This window comes from Stegodyphus dumicola, chromosome 5, assembly GCF_044657685.1.
Source record: "Stegodyphus dumicola isolate Sdum_Otavi_A_Nest chromosome 5, ASM4465768v1".
Classification (NCBI taxonomy): Eukaryota; Metazoa; Arthropoda; class Arachnida; order Araneae; family Eresidae; genus Stegodyphus; species Stegodyphus dumicola.
The window spans coordinates 127670884-127686454 of NC_140772.1; positions in this window are offsets into that span (position 1 = coordinate 127670884).

The window sequence follows — 15571 nt, forward strand, 5'->3', positions numbered from 1 at the left end:
TAGTCGTCATCTGAAAGTAATATGCGAACATCGATCCCCGGGTGCACTTTTCTTTTATAAATGAGACAAATGCGAAGTAAAAATTTGGATTTTTGATTCGCCATGCAAAGCCAGCGAAGCGTGGATCCTAAATAGAAGGCAACCATCTACTATTTGACAAATGGCGTTTCAAGTGCGAAAAAATATTCTACAGTCTTGAAAAATTGGCGACAATGGCGAGGCGCAGAAAGAAGTAAAATGGCCTAAAATAAAATTCGAATGCACGCGCAATGCATAAGAAACGGAGAACAGGATAAAAAAGGGGTGAAGAAGTCAAAATAAAAAATACCAGACAGAGAAGGAAAAGACGTCTAAAAATAGAGTGATAAAGCCGGAGAATAAATTGAAGCATTTTCAGAAGTGTTTCGAAGCCGGGTTCAATTTTGATCTCAGCTGGAATGGGAAAATAATAGGTTCTTACATCGCCCCCTCCCCACGGGTAACTTCCGTTTTCTTAGAATATTTTTCTTTATCTTTTTTTGACTAAAGAATAATAAAAGAGGAAGGAGAAGATTTGAGTGCTAAACAAAGTGTTCAAAAGTAACAAAAGAAAATTTCAGAAATTCTTTTGGAATATTTTTGTTCACTAATCTATTTTTTCCTCTGCTTTAACTAAATAAAAGTTTTATTTGATAATAAACTAAGTCGTATTTGAATGATATTAGTTTCTATCTAAATGTACAGAAAAAAGGAAACTCTTGCAGTCCATTACTTTTTACTTAATGTATCTACAAAAGTAAAGTTTATAAGAAAGTAATTAGGTTTGACTCAAAACAGGAATACAGCATTCTAATAAAAGTGATTCCTTGAAAAGGCAGGAATATTTAAGAAACCAATCCTTTTTTAGAACTGGTTCATTTTGTTCAGGATTTTTGAGAAATGTGCTTCATGTTTACGTGCCAGTTGGCGGAAATCATGGAAAATCAGACTTTCATTTCATTTGATGATAGAGCAACTTACAATAACATCACTTCTCTTATAAGAAGAACAAGAAAGTAATTTCCACAAACAGAAATTTTATCCGGTTCTTCTAGGTTATTAAAGCTCAAATATTTTCTTTTTAGCGTAAAAGGAGCGTTAGTCCAGAAGGGGATATTTGTTTCGAAAAGGCATTAGGCGTTAAATCACCATAAACGGTATATCAGTTTTCAAATTGTTGCCACCAAATATTATCGCTCAAATTATATTTAAAGAAATTAAATAATGAAGAATCTGCGTGACGGTATGCATGTTTCTCGCACTGTGAAAAACAACGGTGCTTAGAGCCATCAAATTTTGAATAACTTAATTCTCTCCCCAGACATGGGCACATGGAATAATGAATTTTTAATTTCGAATTTGTTTTATTATCTATTTCCTATTTTGTAAAATTTTAAAGAATTTTTGATTAAGAAACCCAACGATTTTAAAGCCAAGAGTGTTAACACTGTAAGAAATAAAACATTTTTATCTCCCCTACCCGAGACTATCTGTCGAAAATTCTAAAGATATGCGGTTTTTAAATAATTTGTGACTTTGTTTTTGAAGCGAATTTTATGTGGCTAATGATCCAAAAAAGTTATATTTAACAGATAAAGTAAACACACTAAGCGTTAACAATAAAAAGACAAAAAGAAGTTTTGTAAAGCCATCTCAGTAAGAAAACTGAATATTTATATTATGAAATGAGAAAGACTGAAAAAAACTGAGAAATATATACCAACACTTAACGCTGCTTTGGGAATTCTAAATGTATACTGCTATGCTGCTTTCAAATTTTTGTAATTTTGCTGTTGAATTGTGCATGTTGTAAGTGTGAAGAATATGATGCTTAATAATAAAGCTGAAAGGATAAAAAATAATGTCAGTAATGGACGTAGGTAATGCTACAATTAAATATTAAAGTAGATTTATTGTTAAGATTTCTATCCCTTGTGCTTTATGGTGAATGTTTTACCATTTCTGTATTTACTGAGATGCAGATGATGAATTTTACTACGGTTCCGAGTTCAGTTTCTTCGTGATTATTGAAACAAGACTGTCACATTTTCAGAAAAATGTTTAACTGTTTGACTTTTAAGTTAAATGTATCTATATAACATTTTTGTAGCGTTTAATTCAAGTAGAATGAATTCATCTTCTTATTTACCTTATCTCAAAAAGTGTATAATTTGTAAAGACATATTGAGCTAACTACGAACTCGAATTCAGTTTCCTTGGACACATTATAGTCACCACACTTATTTAAAGAAATGTTTCAAAGGAACTTAATTTAGAAAATAATTTTAAATAAAAGACTTTTGAAATGGTACCACATTAATTACAACACAATATAAATATTTCTAAAAATTAGCCAATGTTTGCAATTATGCGTGATATACATCTAAATATTAACTTAAAAGCTAATGCAATTTGCTGTTCATACACTGTCTAAGCTCAACACTTCTTTCTCGACGATCTTATAACTACAGGCAATGCCGCAAGAAATATAGCAGAAATCTTACAAGGTGGGAGACATGTAGTAATGTTCAACGTTATTATTCTAATTTTAACTATGATTGCACTCTTTATTTTAGTTAATTATGCTTACTTTTGAGATCGAATTTTCAGATAAATTTGAATGAGTAGAACGTATTCATGTAATGCAAAAGTAACGAGTTAATAAAAAGAAATTTAAATAATTTGTACACGTTTACTGTTCATTTAATTAATATATTTATGTAGAGCCTGCATTGATAATAATTTTCTGCCTACAAGTAGCTGAGCAGTTATAACCACTGATAATTCGACCCGTGTTCAAATCTCGGAGAACGGATCGGCTGCATGACCTGTTTCGTAATTTTCTCATGCGCAATGCGGGTACGAGTTATTTCCCTTAAGAAATCCTCCCCGAAGACAAACCTCCCTTAGGCTGATAACTCTAGCTTTGCATTGCCATGATCAATTAAAATACGCCGTAATGCTTTCCGACAGTATCGTTCACTCGTATTTAACTTTTCAGTAAGTCTATTAAGTAATTTTGAAACTACCAGATCTAATTTATTCATTTTTATAAAATGTTAATCCAAATACTTATCCTTTTTTTCTATAAAAAACCGTCTCTTCGGGAGAAATTAAAGCACAGATATTAGAAAGTAAAAATCTCGCTATTAACGTTAATATTACTACTGAGCTTGTAATGTATTGTGAGCTTGTAATTCTAAATGTATACTGCTATGCTGCTTTCAAATTTTTGTAATTTTGCTGTTGAATTGTGCATATTGTAAGTGTGTGAAGAATATGATGCTTAATAATAAAGCTGAAAGGATAAAAAATAATGGGTTAGTAGGAGTGAATGTAGACTGGTAGACTGCGAGCTCAGCGAGAGAGTAAAAATCCTAAAACAAACCCTTTTGGACGACTGTTTAAAATCTGCAACCTTTCAGATTTTTTTCTATCATAATGTTGGTCGTTTTAAATTTATGCTTAAACTAATACTATTCTGTATTTAATTTTTTTTAATTGTCCCTATAGATGTCACACTATTTAATTTACATATGACACTTACTTTTAAATACCCCAAGACAATTGAAAGTGAACGAAGGAATTAAACTGAAACAGCTTAATGATAGTCAGTTTAATTTAAAGCTGAAGTAATTGTATTTCCTTTCATCCGCCAGAGCTTTAGATAGCATACTCACCAGAGTAATTTCATGTAGATTTAACATAGTGGTTGTCCTAGATCAACAATTCTACTTGTATAAAAATCGTTAAAGCCTAGATGCAGTTTAATCAATAATGCCAAAGGCTTCAGATCAGCACATGCTTTCTACTAATTGGCTTCAAAGTGTATTTGTAAAGAAATGCTTGATTTGATTAGTCTATTTTATATTTGTAGCATAAATTAAAAGAATTGGAGGAAATTTTTTTACATTAAAAAACGAAACTGCTTTTAATTTTGGCTGCTTTGAAGAAACGTTTCGAATTTTCTGAGTTATGTAATAATTTTGAATACTTTGAGATCATAAAAATAATATTTTTGCTCGCAGTTGCTGAAGCATTTTTCTCTTAAAAATCTTACTTGAAACTTCTACTCAGCTGTTACTTAACTTTTTTTTAATAGTAAAAGATGGATTTCGCTACATTACCAAAATTTAAGAAATTCAGAATTCAATAACTCAGACTTCATTTTTATTTCATATTTATGTTTAAAAACGAAAACGTAGCCGAGGCTAACAAGTAACAATAAAATACAAATAACATTACATATGTGCATTTACAGGTAATTTCAGTATCTCTACCAACCATAATGAATCAGCTACAGACCTACATTGAAACCAACTACTGAAATTCTATTCTCAAGCCTAATTGCTAAGTTACTTACCTCTTTCACGGTATAAATCGTTTACAAAATATCCGACTTCTGGAACAGATTTATTAATCACTAACAAGTACTGTTTGGTTCTTAGTAAGATGCTAAACAAGCTCAGTAGTAATATTAACGTTAATAGCGAGATTTTTCCTTTCTAATATCTGTGCTTTAATTTCTCCCGAAGAGACGGTTTTTTATAGAAAAAAAGGATAAGTATTTGGATTAACATTTTATAAAAATGAATAAATTAGATCTGGTAGTTTCAAAATTACTTAATAGACTTACTGAAAAGTTAAATACGAGTGAACGATACTGATCGGAAAGCATTACGGCGTATTTTAATTGATCATGGCAATGCAAAGCTAGAGTTATCAGCCTAAGGGAGGTTTGTCTTCGGGGAGGATTTCTTAAGGGAAATAGCTCGTACACGCATTGCGCATGAGGAAATTACGAAATAGGTCATGCAGCCGATCCGTTCTCCGAGATTTGAACACGGGTCGAATTATCAGTGGTTATAACTGCTCAGCTACTTGTAGGCAGAAAATTATTATCAATGCAGGCTCTACATAAATATATTAATTAAATGAACAGTAAACGTGTACAATTTATTTAAATTTCTTTTTATTAACTCGTTACTTTTGCAGTACATGAATACGTTCTACTCATTCAAATTTATCTGAAAATTCGATCTCAAAAGTAAGCATAATTAACTAAAATAAAAAGACTGCAATCATAGTTAAAATTAGAATAATAATCGTTGAACATTACTACATGTCTCCCACCTTGTAAGATTTCTGCTATATTTCTTGCGGCATTGCCTGTAGTTATAAGATCGTCGAGAAAGAAATGTTGAGCTTAGACAGTGTATGAACAGCAAATTGCATTAGCTTTTTAAGTTAATATTTAGATATATATCACGCATAATTGCAACCATTGGCTAATTTTTAGAAATATTTATATTGTGTTGTAATTAATGTGGTACTATTTCAAAAGTCTTTTATTTAAAATTATTTTCTAAATTAAGTTCCTTTGAAACATTTCTTTAAATAAGTGTTGTGACTATAATGCGTCCAAGCCAACTGAATTCGAGTTCGTAGTTAGCTCAATATGTCTTTACAAATTATAAACTTTTTGAGATAAGGTAAATAAGAAGATGAATTCATTCTACTTGAATTAAACGCTACAAAAATGTTATATAGATACATTTAACTTAAAAGTCAAACAGTTAAACATTTTTCTGAAAATGTGACAGTCTTGTTTCAATAATCACGAAGAAACTGAACTCGGAACCGTAGTAAAATTCATCATCTGCATCTCAGTAAATACAGAAATGGTAAAACATTCACCATAAAGCAGAAGGGGTAGAAATCTTAAAACAAGGAAAGGGGTAGAAACCTTACAACCCTCGGAGATCTTACTTCTAAGTGTTATTTATAAATGAAGATTCTCTTTTTTAAGGCAGAAGAAACTTATCAGGTCGGTGTCCGCCGAAAACATGGCGGCAAAAACAACGCGGACGAAAACGTCGCGGAGGAAACCACGCAATGAAAAAACGTCGTGGTACAAAAAACATCGTGGGAGTAAACATCGTGGTACAAAATATCGTTGTCGAAAATAAAGTGGTTTAAAAACTTCACAGTTTAAAAACAGCGTCCTCAAAAATATCGTCGTAAAAAATAAAGTACCTACAAATCATCGCATGACGATAACATCGCACACATGCGTTTTCAGGTTTTGAAAGACGTAAATGCATGCTCGTATAAAAATCATAGAGATCAAGAAGGAAAGAGGGATTCTTTTACTTTTATATTTCATATATTTGAACGAACCAATAAATTTTTGCTGAAAATATAAGAAGGAAACTTAAGCATTTAAAACTTTAAAATGAGTAGAAAATTAACGCAACTTTAAAAGCTTAATAGAATTTTAAATTTATATAGTTAATTAACAAAGATCATTAATAAATTAAGCTTTCTTTATAAAATTTAACTGACAATTTTTCATGAAATATACACTCTAAAAATGCTTAGAAAAAGGAAGATAAATAACTGCATAAAGTTATCTCTATAAAAATTGCTTAGTTAATGATCAAATTATTTTCTTTCACATTTGTTAATCTGATATTTTTTTAAGAAAATTATATATTGTTTTGTTTCCGTTTATTGTTAAAATGTCGTTTAACATTTTCATGCATAGCAGTTACATAATATGTCTGTTTCGGCCACCAGAGCTCTCTGCCTATCTGTGAGATATTATTTCGCAATGCGCAGATCGTATACGCAGCTCGCATTTTGTTCTTGTTTTCTTGCAAACGCTAATTGTAACTTTCTTGCTTTACTTTTTGCTGTGTTGTGTTCTAAAATTGAAACTGCTGAATAAAGCTTAAACTACAGTCCACTCGCATTGATGTATTCTTATGTTTATTGATTTAAATTTAAGATACCGCTACGCTACAATGTCACTATGCGATTTGAAAAACCTATGTATGCGATGTTATCGTTATGCGATGATTTGTACGTACTTTATTTTTTATAACGACATTTTTGATGACGATGTTTTTAAACTGCGAAGTTTTTGAACCGCTTTATTTTTTACCATGATATTTTGTACCACGATGTTTTAGAATTGCGATGTTTTCTCCCACGATGTTTTGTACCACAACGTTTTCTCCTTACGTTGTTTTCTACACGACGTTTTTGTTTGCCATGTTTTCGGCTGTAACCATCAGGTCTAATCTGAAGCACGCTGTGAATCTGAATAACCCCAAAAATCAATCTAAAGCAATCTAAATGTCAATCTAAAGCAGATTAAAAATTTTCCATCTCCGTCTCAGGTAACAGAGAAATAGAATAAATATCACCCAAAAAAGGCGCTGTGTACAAATCTTCAAACTTAACAACTTATTTTGAGCTGTACTATCTTCTGAATGTTTGATAGCAGCTTGAAACACTTTACGGTGATTGTCTGTCGGTTACTCTGAAATTTTATAGTACTTTCAGAGTGTTGTTCGTAAGCAGAGACTCACCTTTTTCTTGGTTACTACATTGAAAATATTGTTTATGGAAACGAAAATCTAATATTAGCCACCTTACCTGATTCTCTACATATGAGAATAAAGTTTAATGAATAACAAATGAGACTGTTAATAAAAATCTGAAATGTTTCAAATTTTAACGGTCGCCCGAAAGGGTTTGTTAAGGTTTTTTTACGCTCTCGATGAACTCGCAGACTATCGGTCTACTGCTGCACTCACTCCAATAAACCGATTTATTTTATTTATTTATTTCCTTTTTATTTTTAGCTTAATTATTAAGCACCATTTTCTTTGCACTTACGCCATATACAATTCAACAGCAAAATTATAAGAATTTTAAAAGCAGCATAGCAACACATAGTTGGAATTCCAGGTGGAGTGTTAAGTATCGGTATATACGTTTTTATTCTTATTTATTTATTTATTTATTTTAAATTTTTTTTTTCAGTCTTTTCTCAATTCATCATACGAATGGTCAGTTTTCTTACAAACATGGCTTTACAAAACTTTTTTGTCTTCTTATTATTAACGCTTTGTGTGTTTAATTTCTTTATTTAGTATCCCGTCACAGGAGCTTACCCCACATGAAATTTAATTCAATAATAAAATCACAAAATATTTAAAAACAGCATATCGATCAGCATTTTCCATTTTTAAACTATTGTTAACTATGTCACCATATCAGTTTGATCATTATGCTGCCATACATTAATATTCCAAAGACTTTTGGTAAATGAGTGACAAAACTTTTCTTGTTACTTCCTTGTACGAAGTAAAAAGGAAGTATTGTAATCGCGAAAAGTTTCAGGCAAAATATTTCAACGAAAATATCCATTTTGACCGCTATCGAATGCAATTTAACGATGCTTTTGCTTGATATCTGTACGTAAGGACAGAATAAAATACTCTTTTCCCTCAAAAAAAATTATAAAACTGCTTTAAAATGAATTCTGAAGAGAATTTTTCGTGGCGTCTGTACGAACGTATGTACGTACGTGCGTGCGTACGTACGTATCTCGCATAACTCAAAAACGAGTAGCCTCAGAACGTTGAAATTTGTATATAGGACTGCTATAACATGTAGATGTGCACCTCGTATTTTGGTTGCAATCGGCCGCACCAAACGTATATAAATATATTTATATATATATATATGTCCACTCTATTACCCGGCTCAGTAATCTCAGTTTCTTTACTCTTATATGTTAGTAAATTGTACATTTTTTGCTTTAAAAATGATTGAATTATATTGTTTTTATCTCCCGGTTAAGGATTTTATGCCTTTAGTATATCTGTGTGCAATATTTTTAGAATTATCAGCAATTTTAAAGTTGTTTAATTGCCGTTAAGCCTGTTTTTAATGGCGGCCATTGATGTTTACATTTCAAACAGGAGACTAGTGGATTTGTTGCCAATCTAGAGAAACTTAGCTTCGCAACAACAAAGATAACGCATTCATTTATTATTGCCAATTAAATCATGCTTAATACTTTCTGGAATTTTTTCGAGGAAATAAGTGTTTCAGATTTACTTCGTAATTTTTATTATAGATACTCGTATTTTGAGTTTTTATGTATTTTTGCCTTCTCGCGAAGTGAGAACTGAATTAATTAAATGAGAAATACTCAATCGTCTGTGAAAAACTGTTTCTGTTTTGTTTTGTTTGCTTAATTTCTTTTATACGTAGTTCTAGCTTTATTATAGTATTTGAATAGAACATGTGGCAACGATTAGATAATTCTTTAAATGATATACATTTTGTGCATTCTGAGTTATAATATGAATGAAATATAATACTGTTAAGTAAACCTAGCGCCAGAGTGTCGCTATGGTAAACAAAGTGAATTTTAAAGAATGCATTTATTCTATTGTGGTTTATGCGCTGTCGGCGAAGTAGGTTTAATTCAATCTAATAAGTTTAAATAAAATGCAAGAAAAAATGCGTATAATTTAATATTCCGTACAAGGAAGTCATGTGGTGTACACATCAGATTTTTATTATTATTATTATTAACGCTTTGTGTTTTTATTTTCTTTATCAAATGATAGCCGCTACGCGGCCAGCCTTCGTCTGGCTTTTAAATATACCAGAACAATGCCCAAAGAGAACACCAAACATTAAATTTAAAAACTATCGGTAAAAGCATCGAAACTAGTCCTGTGAAAATTTGAAAAATATTACGCTGATTTTTGTTGTTTGACTTCTGAATTAGTGTTTGTTCTGCGTGTTGTTGTATCTTAATTAACTTTTAAATTGTTGATTAATTGTGCAAATATTGCATGCAAATTTGCTAAAGGTATAAAAACCTTAACCGGAAGATAAGAACAACATAATTCAATCACTTTAAAGCAGAAAATGCAAAATTTACAAATATATGAGAATAAAGAATCTGAGATCACTGAGCCGAGTAACAGAAGCGGATATACGAAAGCATTTCGAAAAGTAAAGATACAATGGCTCGCATTCCTTAAAAAAAAACCATTTATTTAGAAAACGTCAGTGACATCTTATTAACTGGATTATTTGTTATTTTTCGACATAATCACCCCCGTTTTCCAAACATTTTTTAAGTTGGTGCACAAGCTTTTGTATCCCACAGTCATAGAAGATTGCCGCCTGTTGGAACTCAGCGCGCACACAATTTCCTGTATCCTAACTTGACAGTCACAACTCCATAAAAAGTTGTCATTGACATTTCCGGTACGATCTGATGCAATTCTTTCAGTTTGAGACGTCTATTCGCACGAATTGCTTCCTCTGTTCTCTGAAGAAGGGCATCAGAGATCAGAGATGGCAAACCTGTTCTTTGCTCGTCATGAACATCGGTCCTACCTTCAGAGAAATGACGACACCATTTCGTTACATTTTGCCGATTCATAATGTTCCCATAAACAGAAACAATTTCTTTGTGAATATCCGCTGGTCGCTGACCTTTTGCTTGAAGAAAACGTATGACGGAGCACAATTCGCATTTAGCGGGATTCTGAATCGGCGCAGCCATTTTAAACACGACCTACTCCAACCAGAATCAACGTTAAAATGCTGAACGACCGCGAGGAGAAAGCTAACGGTTCAAGGTTAACACCTGTGTTGCCAACTTTCTCACCAAAACTTTTCTTTTCCTCTGGCGTACGGTGTATCTTTACTTTTCGAAATGCCCTCGTATATATTACTTTTGGTGAAGTCGATTGCAACCAAAATAGGATGTTCACATCTGCATGTTATACCAGTCCTATATACAAAATTTCAACGTTCTAAGGCTACTTACTCGTTTTCGAGGTATGCAAGATGCATACATGCGTAGATGCCAGGGAAAATCCTTTTTAGAATTAGTTTTAAATCAGTTTTATAATTTTTTGGCGGAAAAAGAGTCCTTTATTCTGTCCTTACGTACACATATCAAGCAAAAACATCGTTAATTGCATTCGATAGCCGTCAAAATGGATATTTTCGTTGAAATATTGTAAGGATTATCTTAATTTATTTAACAGTTAAATTTTGAGTTAAAGTTACTTTCCTATCTCTTCTTAATTTCAAGCTCACAACTTTCGGCCAGAAAGTATTTTTAGAATCGCGTTTGAGTAAAAATGAGAAGTATTTAACTGTGAAGTTCTACTGACTTCGTTAGAAAGCCTGTGATTCTGACTATCGCGCTTTCGCTTTTTTAGGTTACTCTTCCTCTTAAGCTATTATTACGCTAGGCCGTACTTTAGGCCCTTGATAGCTTCGCCGTTAATTAGCGTTAAGGAGCCAACTCTGTTAGAATCATGATAGCTTCGGCTATATCGTTTTAGTTAAGATTAGTTTAGTTCTTAGTTTCCTAAGTTCAATCCCGAGTGGAGGCTTTATTGTAACTCCAAGAAAGGAGTCGTCTGTGAAAACTTTATTGGAATAATAAAGGGTAATTTCACTCTTCTTACATTTTGTTCGTCTCACGAACTAAAGCGATTATTCGCTTACCAATTCTTAAGATTCTTAACTTTAGCTATAGATTAAAACACCTAGGAATCTTACAATATGATACCCGAAATTTTTCGCGATTACAATACTTCCTTTTTACTTCGTACAAGGAAGTAAAAAGAAAAGGGAAAATGCCCTTTAAAAAGGAAAAAGGAAAATGTTTAAAGGCGTGAAAAAAATAAAATATTAAAAATAATATTGAAAAGCGGATGATATCATTGCCAAAAACAGTGACTATAATTAGAGCTATTGCAAATTCTGAAGAAACTAAATTCGTGAGCCACTAAATATAAAACTTACAAGTAATACTCATATTTATCTGAGCTATGCTCATATTCCCTATTCAGGCAATTTACAAGAAATTAACGCGAAAAGCGTAAATATATAAGAATCATGTTCGCATAATTCGAGATCTTTGGATCTTCAGCATTATGTTATCTTTCTCATAATCTCTTCTCCGATAACATATTACTATACAAATATCTATTTTATGCTTAATAATAAAGCTCAGTTAAGCTTAGTAATATTTATTGTATTAATAATGTATTTAAGGATAGCATTCAGTAAATTTACTGTGATCCTTTTCGGATAACTTCCGTTGATTTTTAGAGAAAATTTAAGTTTAATTTTTTACTTTTTATGGTTGATACGTTCTCTAATTAGTTAAATTGAAATAATAATGTTATATGTCACAGAAATAATCCTTCCCTTGATACTTCTGACGTTTGCATGAATAGTTGAAATTTCATGAAAGAAAATATAACATTCATTTATTACCAGAATTATATATGCATGAGGTATTCGGTATATATTTTTGGTATTAAACTTATATTCGGTATATAAATTTTGGTATTGATAAATACATATATTTAAATTAGTTGCCTAAATGGATTAGAATTTTAAAAAAAGGCAAAAAAGCAGAATTATGCCTGGTCTTTTTTGACGCCTTGAATCGGATGTTTCTATTTAAGAGCCCGGAAGCTGATGTCCAAAGGGTACACAAACTACTCTAAATAACTTTAAAACGAGAAGTTTCGATTTTAATACTCTTGTTGATGTTCAAAAGATGATTTTGAACCGTTCTATTGGGTACTAGTGCTCAGAAACAAGATTAGTTTTGCAATTACATTTCATACTGGGCAACATTTACTTTTTCTTCTGTTCGTGTTTGCATTATATTAAACCGATTTTTTGAAAAACTCGGTTTTTCTACTTACTTTAACTTAAATTACCACAGTTAATTTTGAGAAATTTTCCACAAATTTTCTATGAAATATTGGGAATTAAATGAACTAAACGTTTAGGTTTATGTATACATCTAAATTTTTTCAGCTAATTTTGCAAATGGAAAGAGAGAAATGTCTCTAAAAATAGCTAGTGCATATACTCAAACAAGTATATTTAATTGACATTTTATTTTATCAGTTTGATTTTAGTCCATTTAATTGCTGATGCCTTTAAACATAAGTGATAAATATAAAGTAAAATATCGATAAATATTTTTGTAGGAATATATCTAGTAATCCTGAAATTATCACATTTTTAACCCAAAATGTAAGAAAAAAAACTTATGCTTTGATAATATATTTATCGCATGTTTCTATCATCTTAAGTAGTATTCTGCTAAATAACACCAATAATAGATTTTTTAATTTTGTGCTATTTTTCAAAATTTGGGTGTCGAACATAGTTGCATACCTTGTTGCAAATGTCCAATCACTTGCATTAAAACGTAAATGGTCTGTCTATATAAATAAAACTTTTAATATAAAAAAGATAAGAATACGCAGTTTATTTTCATCCATACGCAAATTCAATCAAGCTTTCTCTCAGGACTAAATGGGCACTGTTTGCTGATTGAGCATTATTTACACAATTAAATTCTAATCACATTCTTTCTGGCATGTCAGTGTTCATTTTATTAATTACCTCTGTAATTTTTCTGTTTAAATTTATGATGTCTGCAGTAGGAATATTATAAACGTAAGCTTCTTCACAAAATCCCATAAAAATTCATTGGTGAATCACAGACATGTTAAGGTTTCCTGTTCGCTATGTTTCACATTTTGTTTCTGTATATCATTATAAACCTTTTAGTAACAAATAATAGGCAACATCAGTTTTCTACTCAAGTTTAGCGGCATTATCGAAATTAACAAAACAGAAAAGTTACATTAGTTTTGCGTCATATGTGATAATGCAAGGCGGATTTTTGCAATATCCTGCATTTTATTTAAACTCACATAAAACTGTTATACAAACGTCTGATTCAATTTTTATTATATGAGAAGTCAGAGCATATAAAAAGTGATATAGTATATGAAACAAAATTTTCATGAGAAAGAAATAAGCAAATCCAAATCCTCAAAACTTTTACCTTTTTCACATGATTCTGATAACACCAAAAGTTCTAGTAAATGTATACTTGTGTGCAAAATTAAGAGAATTTATAAATTATGTATCTTTTTTGAGAAAAGTATTGAATCAAAGTACAAATTATGTCGCTGAAGAATTGTGCAAGTATTCACAGTCGAATATGTAAGCGTACACATGTGTGTCTGAGTAACTCTGATTGTTAAGGGGATATAAGCGCAGATAGGTATTCGACCTGTGGTCTTCACTTTCAGGAAATAGTTTCAGGACCTTGGAATCATATCGAGCAGACCTTAGCAAGATCGACCAAATCCACAACGACGAATGAAGATCGTTAATTGGGACTCTCAGCGGGTCAACACAGGACCGCTACAATTTCACAGCTGTCACATGAGCTGAATGTTGTCCCTGAAACCGGAGTTTTATGGTCTAGAGATGTGAAATAGGGCTATATGCCAAAAGACTCGTTATTTGCGTCTCGCTTATTGTAACACACAAGAGAACGCGTATAGCAAGTTGCAGAGAACAAGCGCCTTGGACTAGATATCAGTGAAGTACCGTGTTTTTATAGATGAGTCTAGATTTAGCCTGTACACTGATTCTCGACGTATCTGTATCTGGAGAGAGCCTAGAACATGGTATCATACCTCCCTCAAGAAGGAAAAGGATCATTATGGTGGTGGAGGTGTAATGATTTGAGCAGACATTATGTTGGATCACCTCACAGCCCTGCATGTATTTGACAAAGGCTCCCTGAGTGCTATGAGGTATAGAGAGGCGAACTTAGAAACCTATGTTCGACTTTCAGGGTCGCAGTTTGTCCTAGGTTCCTCTTAATTCTTGACGATAATTCTTGTCCACAAAAGACTCAACTGGTTGAAGATTATCTAGAAAGAAAGGATATTCGCCGTATGGATTGGCCAGCAAGATCTCCTGACCTTAACCCTATACAGCATTCTGGAAAGCTCTTGGGAGTGCAATTTCAATTCGCCATCTCCCTCCAAGAACCAACCCGGAGTTGAAACCTTCCTTGGTGCAGGAGGGGTATCGGCTGCCATAGGGACTTCTTAACTTTCTCTTCTCCAGTGTGCCATCACGCTGCACGACCTGTCTGTCTATGAGAGGGAACCATATCCCAAATTAGAATAATTTTCAGTTCGATATTACAAAGTGGATTTCAGACTTCCTGTGCCAGGTGCTTTAATGATATTCATGTGTACATAATATGACTTTTCAATGATACAACTCTTTCTCTGTTACAAATGTAAATTCATACCAAATGTGATTAAAATCTATTCCGTTAGCTTTTCAGAAATTCAACATACTGTGCAAATGTCTTATTTTACACCTGAGTGTATATTTACTTTCCTAACCCAGTTAGTCTTATCAAAATACCCATAAAGATACATAATGGCTTTTCTTTTGCAACCCACTAAATAAAGAAAGATAAAAATTTCGGAATACTTGTAATATCGCCCTGAATTTTATCAACTCGGGAAATTAAAAGCAGAATATTTCTTCGTTTTTTACAATCTGAAATGCTGACTTAAGAGCGAAGCTAATTTTAGAAGGGTTACCATCATTAAAGAGAATCTTTTAATACTTTATTGGGATTAAATGAGCCTATTAGCATGTAAAAGAAGCAGGATTAAAGGTGTGTGTGACGAAATGTAAATTGGCGGCCAAAGAACTTCAATACTTAGGCCATAAAATATCTCAAATAGAAATTGAAACTGAAGACTCTAAAACCGTAACGTTAGAAAATTATCCACCACTCAATACGGCAAAGAAGTTATGATTATGGAGAATATCGAAGCTAATAGTCCTTTTTAGG